General features: G+C 44.4%; 1 protein-coding gene across 1 annotated transcript in view; it reads right to left on the minus strand.

Moving 5' to 3' along the window:
* The window catches only part of Fstl1 (follistatin like 1), a 52,016-nt gene that overhangs the window by 39,330 nt on the left and 584 nt on the right, over positions 1-12,102 (minus strand). The window lies entirely within an intron of this gene.

Raw genomic sequence — 12,102 nt, forward strand, 5'->3', positions numbered from 1 at the left:
AGCTAAGGCAAACACATGACACAAGCTCTGACAGTGTCCAGGCTGGGGTTCGCTCTGTCTAGGACATTTCTTCCCAGGAGTTGGAATTCAGCTGTGGGCTGAGGGAGGTTCTGCTAAGCCAGAAACCTGAGGGGAGCTGGAAAGGCTCTTCTCGAGTCACAGGGAATCACAGTTCCCAAACTAGATAGAGTTGGGCAGCAGCCAAAAGTTGCACATGGTGGGGGAAAAAGAACAGATTTTCGAAATTTCCATTTTTATCATTTTACTTCATCCATGAGAAGCCTGTGCTTTCGATGGAGGCATCAAGCCTCTGAATGAAATCAGTTTACAAAATGTACCAATAAAGCATCTTATGACTCAGAGATAAGGCTAAGCTCAGGGAGCTTTGCAGATCAGTTAAAAAAGAGGGTGCCTCCTTCCTCTGGGGGCAGAAAAGTTCTGTGCGAGTACACATGGCCTGGTAGATGCGGTGTGGGATGTAGTCTGTCCCACCTGCTCCCTGGGCTGGGCACATCTGTGCTGTAAACATTTGTGCAGTTACAGCCAGCCCCTAGCAGAGTGCTACAGCCATCTTGCAACTTGGCTTTATTTAACGTGGAATAGTTGTGAACACACTGGAAAAGACAAAGAAATTAAATTGCCTTAAAATATCTCTTGAATCACTGGTCATTAACTGCAAAAGCTCAAAGCAACAGCTACACTGCAGTATGCACCAGGAAGGAGCTAGAGCCAAATTCAAGTGGAAACCATGACCAATCCACGTAGCCAGAAAGACCAGACCAGAAGCATCCATCCAGGCATTCAAACCACTTGGCAGCAGATACAGCCAGTGTGATCATGCATCCCTGGGATCCCAGCTACTTGGAGGTGGAGGCACGAGGATCACAAATTCAAGGCCAGCCTGGGCAACTTAGCCAGCTCCTATCTCAAAACATAAAGAGTTGGGGATATAGCTCAGTGTAAAGGCTCTGGGTTCAATACCCAGTGCTGAGAACAGAACAAAAAAACTAATGTAACATGAAGGGAAAGGAAAGAGAATTAAAAAGAATTAAGGTATGTTATGTACATGTACCAGCTCTCCATGATGATGTAATCCCACACACTGTAAACATGGACCAATAAACATAAAATTATTTTTTAAAGTTAAATGAAGAGCCAGCCAAATAGCTCAGTGGATTAAAGCACCTGCAAGCAGGCGCAGGGGCCGAGGATTTGATCCCTGGGCCTGTCATGCCAGCCCCACTTCTGGGCATGCTGAGACGCCAATTGAGACTGGGCATGGTGGTACATGCCTATAATCCCAGCTTTTGGGAGGCTGTAAACAGGCGGGTAACTAGGAGTCCGATCTAGTAGTGAGACCCTTAACATCCTGTAGACCCTTCCTTAAAAATACAATAAATAAATAAACTGTTCTATTAAAAAATAAAAAATAAAGTTAAATGAATGGTTTGTACAGTGCCATGTTACTAACAAAAGGGTCTGGTTTGTTTTCCAAGTCATTTCAGAAAGAGCAGTGAGGCTTGATCACTGAGGTCTTTACCTTGGGATTTTTAGTCCTGGAGTGTGCATCCCGGGTTTGTTACCTAGTAGGTGGCCAATTGTGCACACCTGAGTTCTCTGAGCCACTGTTTTTCTTCATGGATAAAATATGAAGACAACTACTTATCAGGTTGTGGAAATTATGTAAGGGTCTCTCTCTTTCTACCTGCTGTCTGGGGAAGCACTGGTCAGTTTTCGGAGCTCAGCTTGGGGGTCACTTCCTCTTGCAGACCTTCCTAGGCCCAGTGCTGGGGCAGGGTCTCAGCCCTGCCCTAACTGTTCCCATACCACACTGCTCTAAGCCCGTGTCTCTTTCTGTTTGCCTCTGCCACCAGACTGCAAGCTCCTTGGGGACAAGGTCTGGGGCTCACTCACCAGCACTAACTCAGAGGCTGACACTGGCCAGAGCCAGAAGAATGCCCACTTCGTTCTTCTACCTGACTTTGAGGAAGAAATCTATTTTGTCCCCGATAAGTAACACAAATGAGAATAGCAAGGCTTTGTGCCCCTGTATCTAGGCATAAACGTGAACATGGTGATATGTGGGTTTTCTGACCACTCCTAAGGTAGCTCTGACACTTCAGGATGAACTTGCTAATGGCAGTGGAAGGGAGACAAGAGAGAAGGCCAGACGGGAGGAGAAAGATGAAGGGCAAAGAGCAACATCAGGATCCAGGGTTAGTGGGTGGTGCAGGCACGTGAGGCTACAATCAGGACAACTGCAGACCCAGTGGCACCCTCCTCAAGAGTTCAAGGTTTGTGTGGCCTTAGCTCCCATAGGGACAGATCCCAGTCTACTCCACAAGTACTTCCCAACACGTTTTTCGGACAGAAAAATTGGACATGGTGTGTGTGGGGGGCACATACCTATGACCTCTGTACTCAGGGACTGAGGATGGAGGATCACCAAGTTCAAATTTAACCTTGGCAATTTAGTCTCCCATCCAAGTACTAACCAGGCCTGACCCTGCTTAGCTTCCGAGATCAGACAAGATCGGGTGCGTTCAGGGTGGTATGGCTGTAGACTCGGCAATTTAGTGAGACTCTGCAAGGTCTCTCTGCTGGACAAGGCCAGAATTCAAATGTAGTCCACTATTCTGAAGTCCTTATGTGAAGCTTCAAGTCAGAGGCATTAAGCGACTTAAAAATGGAACATGAGTTGGAAAGAATATGGCAGTTCTCTCTGCCCAAGGGGAACCCCTGACATTCTGAGCATGCCAAAGCTGCCCATCCATGAACCTTCTAAAGTGGGGAGAGGGGACAGGCAAGAAGTGGTGGAACTTCTATAGCCATGAATCTGGCTCCCTAATGGCCAGATCCATCTGGGCTCGCCATGGCAGTGACAGCTCTTTCAGAACAGGGACATTTAAGGTACCCACTACCTTTTAGTCTTATGTTATTCCAACAGCTGGATATAGTTTTTTTTGTTGTTGTTGTTGTTTTGTTTTTGTGTTTGTTTTGTTTTGTGGTGCAGGATCTCATTACACAGCTCAGACTTGTAGTGATCCTCCTGATTTTGCCTCCCTAGTACTGGGATTATAGGTACGTACCAAGCCCGGACTCCATTGCCAGCTTAGTGCACCCGGGGAAGGGGTGCACAGCATGCAGTGCCAGGGACTGAACCCTGGCCCCTGTATGTACCTAAGCAAGTGCTTAGTCCACTGAGCTGTATTGCTGCCCCTTCAACAGCCAGCTATGTATGTGCACAGGGACTAGCAAAATGCCTGATACTTCTGTTGGAGATTAATAAATTATACTTACTAGCACTAAAGAAGAGGATGAAAGACCAGGGGATAAACAAATTTTGCCTCAGATACAGGACCTAAATTTAGTTATAAAAAGCAGATTCAAATTAATATCTAAGATGAACACAATATTCCAACACAGATATATCTGGGTCTGCAACATGTCACAGCTTTTGCCATATGTCACATGCCTTGTTTGACAACAGATTTCTTGATCACAAATAGTGTCTGGATTATTCAGGGGACATAATAGAAACCATAAATTCAGACCTAATCCTGGGAATAGTTTAATGGTGATGGCTTTCAAATGAGGACATAAAAAGTCTGTGAGATTACACAGAAATCCTTCAGCCACAGCAGAAAATACAAATTTATAGAATATATTTTATGCTCTTAACTACCCAAAGAGCATTCTATTAGCAAATTATTGTCAGCCTCAGCTAAGGCAGAAGCTGTTACCGATGACAGCAGCAGCGCATACAGCCTCAGCAAGAGCTACCGCTGCCTTCATCAGAACAGCCAAGAGGATCCTCATTACCATATCTCTATTGATACCCAACATTAGGTTTGGTTTACTGTAAGGTGTTCAGGTTCATTTAAAGAACTTAGAAGCTTTGGCCAGAAACTGGTGAGTCCTGTTTGCCTGACAGAGTCTTTCGTTTGCTACCCCTAGTCTAGCACATAGTACCCCATGCTGTCTTTGTGGGTTCACACAGTCCTGAACTGTGCCTTCTAGTTATCCTAATTTTGGATAAACATTTGTCCATTTTGGTCAAAATGGTTTGATTTCTTCAAGCAAGAATGGCAACTAGCTTTAATTTCACATACACTCTGACTGAGTGCTAATGACTACCTGCAACATTTCCAAGTAGGATTTTCAAACCTCCTCCAGGTTCAGTAGGAAAGAACTAGGATGAGCAATTGTCTATTGTGGAGAGAGGGTCAGCTGTGTTGTGCAAGCTATTCTTGAAAGCCTTCTATCTCTGTGGTGCAAGGAGCTTATTTTTATTTTCTGCAGCATCTGGACAGCTCATCACACACTTCTGTTGAGTGACTGAGTGGGTTATTTCTCCGGAAGGAAGAAGGGCCAACAGCAGCAAACTATACAACTTCATTCCTTACTTCCTGCCAAAGCAATTCCTGGACATCCTACTCCTTGGAAATCCCAAATATTCCTACGAGCCCTTCCTTTTTCTTTTTTGAAGATTTAAGGGCTGGCCAAATAGCTCAGCAGATTAAAGTGCCTGAAAGCAGGCGCAGGAGCCAGGGGTTTGATCCCTGGTCCTGCCATGCTGGCCCCCATGCTGAGACAGCTAATGAGACTGGGCATGGTGGCGTGCCTCAATAATCCCAGTACTTGGGAGGCTGTAAACAGGAGAATCACTATGAGTTCAATCTAGTAGTGAGACCCTGCACACCCTGTAGGCCTTTCCCTAAAATACAGAAGAAAAAAAAAAGGTTTATTTATTTGGTATAGGGTCTCATTATGAAGCTCAGACTCAATAGTGATCCTCCTGTTTCAGGGCCAGCATGGCACAGGGCTGGCATGGCATGTGGTACCAGGGATTGAATCCAGGTACTTTTGCTTACCAGGCAAGTGCTTATGACTGCTGGGCTATTTCTCCAGCTCCAGCCCTTTCCTTTTCAAGAGCAACTTACCCCCTTAACACATTATTTTGTTTATACTTTCTGATAAAACATAAAACTTACAATATATTCATGAAGAATCTAGATGACATATGAATGGAGCAAAGAATAGAAGTACCCTGATGTCACCACCACAGATAACTTCTTGTGAACACAATGCTTAGCAACACATAAGGTTGTATTACGACTTATTTAATCCTTCCATTTTTTTTTTTTTTTCAAGTATTAAGTACAAGGTCTACAGGGTCTCACTATACAGATCAGACTCATGGTGATCCTCCTATTTTCAGCCTCCCAAATACTGGGATTACAGGCCCACACCACCATGCCCAGTCTCAGTCATGGCTCAGTGTGCCCCGGGGACAGGGCCGGCACCAGTAGAGCAGGCCAGGGATCAAACCCCCAGTCCCTGCATCTGCCTAAGCAGGTGCTTTAATCTGCTGAGCTATCTGGCCAGCCCTTCCACTGGGTTTTTAACCAATACTAGGTTTTTAGGTGTCATAAATACAATGATGTGTGTTTTATTGCTTAAATATTATAATAACTAGGACACATGATGAAATAGAATGATTTTTCTCCCCTTCACTTAGTTTCTCCATGTACATTATAGCGAGCTCTGTAGTAGCCCTCACTAGTCAGGTAAGTTCCTCCAAAGCTGACCCAAAGTTCACTAAATGGATCCATGTCTATGAATACTGTATATTTAACTATGTTTGTGGTGCGTCCTTGAACCTACCAAGAAAAATGACTTTCTATGAGGAGTATAGTTAACTTTAGCTAAGTTAAAGTGCTTATAGTAATATCTGAATTGCAATCTACTTTTTCATTAATTGTTACAGGTTCATTATTGAGAAAATACAGATTTAAAACTTGTCAAATGCTCTGAGGGCCAGACATCAAGAGACTGAACCGATTAAAACAAAAGAAAATTAAAAGAAAAGTTTCTGGGTGAAGAATCCTGAACTGCATACTGGATGATCCTACCTAGCACAGTTTCAGTGTAAGTCTTCTCGCCGTAAGTGTACAGCCTCCTCTCTGCATCAGCTCCTTCTGTCTTGATTGGGTGGTAGCTATCTGGCTGTATCCAGATTAGATGAAAAACTTCTTCAAACTATCCACTAATGATCTGTGCATCTTATTAATATAAAAGAAGTTTCAAAATCAAGGAGAACTTTATATTTTACATTAATGTAACAACAATAAATGTAAAGACCCCCCCCCCTTTTTTTGAGACAGGGTCTTATTCTGTAGTTTATTTTTTATTTATTTTCATGGTACCGGGGATTGAACTCAGGACCCTGCACTTGCCAGAACATTGCTTATTCTACTGAACTATCTCCCTGGCCCAAAGGACTTTTTTTTTTTGGTGGCTCAGGCTGCCTGAAGGGTAGGTCTGATAAGACAGGTGGAGCTGGAGATGGAACCACAGTACCCTGTGCTGGACTGCATTTGCATAAGCAGGCACTTAAACAACTGAGCTAATGGGGAGGCCCCCTTATTCTGCAGTTTAGGCTGGCCTTTAAACTCAGTGGGTAGCCCAGGCTGCCCTGGGACTCAGTAACTCTCCGGCTTCAGCCTTCTGAGTGCTGGTATTACAGGTATGCACCATCCCACCCTGTTCACCATGTCATCCACCCAAGCTGCCACCACTTAAGGCACCTGGCTACCACCAGATGGTAAGCAAACTGTCATACGCTTCATCCGTGATTCTGCCCCGTGCACAGGGCCTGTTCAACCTACAACAGAGGATGCTACCCGGTGGACAGACACAGTAAAGGTAAGTCCTGTGCTGTTAATACCTCACTTTTAGAGAAGTCACCCATGCCAAAGCCATCGGGATCTGAATTGGGGGCCTTGAAGCAAAGTATGAATTGGACCTCCAAGGACATGAATCATCTTACAAAATGAAACATCTGAGTTTCATTTTTCAATCCTATGGTTCTGGCATTCTAAGATGGAGTCTCACTATGTTACCCAGGCTGGTCTTTAACATGTGTACTCAAATGATCCTCGTGCCCCAATCTCCCAAACAGCTGGAATGGCAGGTGTGTGTCACCATGCTCAGCTTTTATCTGGCACTGTTAAGCTAATGAAAACATATGTCTGCTGGAAGTGTTTTATTGGACATCCAGTTATCTGAAGAGGTGTAGGAAAACAAAACCATGGTATTTTCAATGCTCATGTGTGACTGCTTGGATTTATAGCTCATCCTTTACTTTTTGTTGGATAGAAGCTTGTGTTGTTCTGCTTAACTGGCTTAATTTTTTCTTTGGGATATTTCTCTGGAGTCATTATATCCACCTAGGCCCAGGACCCTTGTCTGCTCCCCATCACAGTACCCCTACTTGCTTCTACGTGTCTGGGAACTGATTCTGGCTTTCTGTCACCCGATCCAGAGACTTTTACAGGAACTGTAACAGCCAGGGCCTCAATCTGCCAGGTACTCGCCCATCTGTTTTGGCTATTCGGCAGCAGCCCTGCCATGTTTCAACATTTCAGTGCCCAGTGATGGTCTTTAGAACCACAGCCAGTAGTTTACTTGCCAAAAGATAAACAAGAGATCATTTTAGTGGCTAATATACACGCTGAAGCTCCAAGAAGAAGCGGTCAGCAGATCTATATTTCACTCCAGGCCTCCATAAGTGTACCAGTAAAACAATTCTAAAGAATTCTGGGCGGACACCTTTCTGCTGTTGCTAAGAGATGAGAGCAAGTGGTGCTTCCTAGGCGGGAGGCTGGTTGGAGCCCTGGCTCCGCTGATGCCTGCGAAAGGGCCCACTAGCCGGGGGGCAGGCAAGTGGTCGGTCTCCCACAGCCCGCCTGGTGGAAACGCGTGCTGCACATTCCAACTATCTCTTAAGATTAGGATTACACCAAGCCTATGCTTGCTGTGCACCGGTCACCCAGAGGTACAGTGAAGCCAAATAATTTGAGATTGAATCTAGGCATGGCAGAACCTCGCTCTTAATTGCTAACCCCTATTAACTGTATTTCAAAAAGGTGCTTTTTGAACAGGGGTTGGAAGAGAAAAAGAGTCCATCAGCTCACATACTCAGAAGGGTCAATACTGGGTGTAATCGCCTCTTCTTATGAGGTCCACCAGGTGTGTATATAGCTTTATGCACTTGTTTATTTTGCCTGGTCAACCACAAATGAGTTTCGAAAGGCTGAAGCACAAGGAATGTGATCATTATATATACCTAAAATGTACCGATTAATTTAATTCAAAACATAAAGGCAGACGTGCTGGCCCCAGAACCCGGGACACACCTTGCCAGCCACCGAAACCGGGTGTGGTGGCACACACTTGTAATCCCAGTACTGGGGAGGCTGAGATAGGAGGATCTCTACCAGTCGGAGCTGCGTTAGGAGACCCTGTACCAAATAAATAAGTAAATAAATAAGTGAAAAATAAAAATAAAAAATAAGGGCTGGTGAGATGGCTCAGTGGTCTAAAGCACCTACTTAGAACAAGCTAAGCTAAGCAAAACACAGGGACCACAGTTCAATCCCCCAGCACACCACATGCCAGACAGCCCCGCCCCCTGGTGGGCTGAGCTGGCCACACACACAAAATGAATGAATGAATAAATGAATGAATGAATAAATAAATAATTCTTTAAAAAAAAAAAAAGACATCTGTCTTTGTATTTAAAGTATGTTTTGGGACCGGGGAGATGGCTCAGTAGAATAAGCACATGCCTGGCAAGCATAAGGGCCTCAGTTCAATCCCTGGTTCCACAAAATAAATAAAGAATTCTGGGGCTAGACATAGTTGTATATTCCTATAACCCCCCACTACTAAGGAGGCCGAGGCAGAAGGACTGCCACATTTGAGGGAAGTCTGAGCTACATGGGAAGATACTATCTAAAAGAAAAAAATCCCTTGGCAAAGTGCTTGCCTAACATGCAAAGCCCTGCGTTCAATTACCAATATGGGGGACAGGGTGTGGAGGTCTCCCAAATCAGCCAGTAAAACTCCTAGTGGTTAAATACATGCAGACAATAGGGTATAAAAAGGTGAAGCAGAGTGGCCTGTAATAATCTTCTAGAATGGCATGCCTAGGGCTAAGTGAAGTGCGCTTGTCTGTAAAACTGTAATTACTTTCCTTGTTCTTCTCTTAGGTAATGTTCTCACAGTTCATGGATCAAGTGCAGATCTCTTAACTGGAATGAGTGATCTGATCTGGAGATCTGTCCCCTGTATAAAAACGAATTTCTAGACCTGGAATACTGGGAATGAGAGCAGGGACATCCACCAGAGGAGAGCGAGGAGGGGAGCAGCTCAGCAAGGCTGCCCCCATGAAGCAGGCAGCCGGGATGTCACAGTCAGATTCACTGAGACTCCAGAGGGACACAAACTAGCTGGGTTCTCCACACCATGCTGCCATCACACTCTTCTCAAGGAGCTGTAGTAATTATGGGTGGGAGGGGGGTTGAGCGAATAGCCTGTCCTGTGGCACCGTCAAGGGAAGTCCCCAAGGTGCGGCCCCTTCCATGCTTACTCCAGCATAGATGCCCTATTGCCACATGCGGAGCCCTGCATTTCATCAACACCCTCTTCTAGGCAGACTCCAAAGAGCCTGTGGGGTGTGGGGGCACCAGGATTGGGGGAGGGGGGCTCAGAGGGGAGCTGACAATAGGTAAGAATGGAAGAAATTAAAAAACAACTCTAAAGTTCTAATAAGAGGCTATGTAAAACAATGAAAATACAATGTAGGGTCCGGGGAGATGGTTCAGTGGAATAAGGCAAGCGCAGGGGCCTGAGTTCAAACCCCGGTTCCACCAAAAAAAAAAAAAAAAAAAAAGAGCCTGGTTAAGTTTCTGAAATCTAACCTAATGAGATTTATCTAGATTCACATTAACAGCAGTCACAGCAGCCTTTCCCCAAGCTTGAACAACTCTGATTCTGAAGGTTTACTCCACAGGCTTTGGCCTTACAACACTGTAACTCAATCACATTGTTTTTAAAATGTTGACTCAATCTGTGTTCATATTAAAGCAAAAAGTGCCACAAAATCTATTTCATTTTAAAAGTTCAACAGAACTTGCATAAGTTTAGCTACCCTGTTTACCAAAATAGACTTAGGCCAATAAAGACTCATAAATATCATGTTTGCTGAATATTCTTATATTTAACAAGAAAAGTATTTCTATGATAAACATCATTAACTAGAAGTTATAATGCTTCCAGTAAATTCAAATCACAAATCTCCTTTGCAGATTAATTACCTTTTCATTGATAATTGAAAGTTTACTATTAACACATGTATGAAAAACTTGTCAAATGCTCCAGGCAGCATACTTGGATTGATTAGAAGATAAGCATTCTTCATAGACTCAAGTCAACTGGGCTCATGCCGACCCCTCACTTTTCCCCTCACTTTTCATTGTAACCACCAAGTCCTGGTTTCACCAAGCCCCTTGGTCTTCACACCTCAGGACTCCCCATTTTTGATTCTCAGTAAAGATCTGGCCTAGAATCTGAAAGCTCAGGATGCTCTTCTGCCTCTAGCAGGAAATTGCTGCTGGAGGAACTTCCTTCCAGGGCTAAGCTTTCCCTGCAATGCAGGCTGGCGGGAGGTGGGTGTGCAGGGTAGGCTTCCTAAAACCGATCCCAGACACTGGGCCACACAGTCCTTTGGTGAGTGAAGCCACAAGCTGCTCACACCTCCTATTTGCACTCCATTTCACAGAGCTGTTTCATACTCAAGCAAGCAATTCTTAAGCCTGTTGTAAAACTAACCAGAGATTCACCTCATCTGTCACTGAGAGGGCCACAGCAGGGGGTAGGGAAGTGTTCCTTAACCAGGACTAAATTCATCAATGAAGGGGGATACTTCCTCAGACTTAACCTCTGGAAAGCAAAACGGATGGAAGAAGCCGGCCTTGAGTTCAAGATGGGCTCCAAAAGCAAGGAGAGCCCTCTCAGAACTACCCAGGTGTACGACCCGGGGCAAGGTACCTGCTCTCCTTAAATCTGATCCCTTCTCCTTAAAATGCGGATAATAAACTTACCTTATAGAGTTGGAGGAGATTTCAAAGCAAAGATGCAGGTAATATACACAGTGAATGTCTGGTATACAAAACACTTGGTGAATGCTAATGCTTCATGGCTGGAAGTGGATTGGGGAGAGAAGAAAAGCCTGGAGCCTGGAGCCAAACTGTTGGGTTAAGAGCCTGTTCCTAGCTTTAACTGAGGACAGCTGGTAAGTAATATAAACTTCTCTGACTCAGTTTCTCTCTCATGAACAAGGTATTTTACTGCCACACAGTCAATATTTAACAAATGCTATATATTTTTATTTCATGGGGAGTACAGCTACCTTGTGTTTTTAATCCATAGTGGTGGAAGTCAAGACTTTGGTACAATGTGCACTTTTTTTTTTAACTGTGAAAACATTGTATTCATTTAAGAATTCTGGGGCCCAGTTAAGCTGTAGTGCTAAGGATGGGCCGAGAAACTGTAATATGCAGAAAAAAATTCAAAGAGGGGCGTAAAAACCACCCACCAGGGAGCTATTTCTTTTGTAATGTGCATTCCATTTCTTCTCCCTCATGCTTCTTAATTCCTTCCACATTTCCTGCCACAATTATCAAATGTTTAGTTTCTGACCTCACTTTTCTGGAGACTAGAGCCCAGGGAATTTAGAATTGTTTATTTTCTGTCCATAAACCTCTGAGTTAATGGAGGGGCTTGTGAGCGAAGGTTTTGTTGGTTTGTTTGTAGTGTCTCAGGAAGGTCACTGGAGTTGAAAAGAAAACATTACCATAAAAAAAAAAAAAAAAAAAGCGCTGAAATGCCTTAACTGGAAACTGCAGAGCCCCCAAAGCCCAGAGCCACGGATCTGACACTTGCGCAACATGAGCTTAAGAGTAAATTCAGATTTTAAGAGGCCGTTATACGGCCCAGATAGTAACACAAAAATCCAAGAGCCCTTACAAAGAAAAACATAAATTTCAGGAAATCATAATCTCACTTTATAAGAGATAAAAGAAAATCTATTTTCCCCTCAAAAGACTCTCCGGCTCCTGCACCCCCACCCCTCGAGGAGGCAGACTTGGAAAAGTCCCTAACTCCTCTCAGTTTCCTCCAAGTGAAGGAAGAACTCAAGGCGCCTTTCCGAAGTCTGCGGCCGCTCCCGGGTCGCCGCCTCCGTCCCCGCCGGCC

This window comes from Octodon degus, unplaced genomic scaffold (assembly GCF_000260255.1).
Source record: "Octodon degus isolate 3935 unplaced genomic scaffold, OctDeg1.0 scaffold00053, whole genome shotgun sequence".
In the NCBI taxonomy this organism is placed as follows: Eukaryota; Metazoa; Chordata; class Mammalia; order Rodentia; family Octodontidae; genus Octodon; species Octodon degus.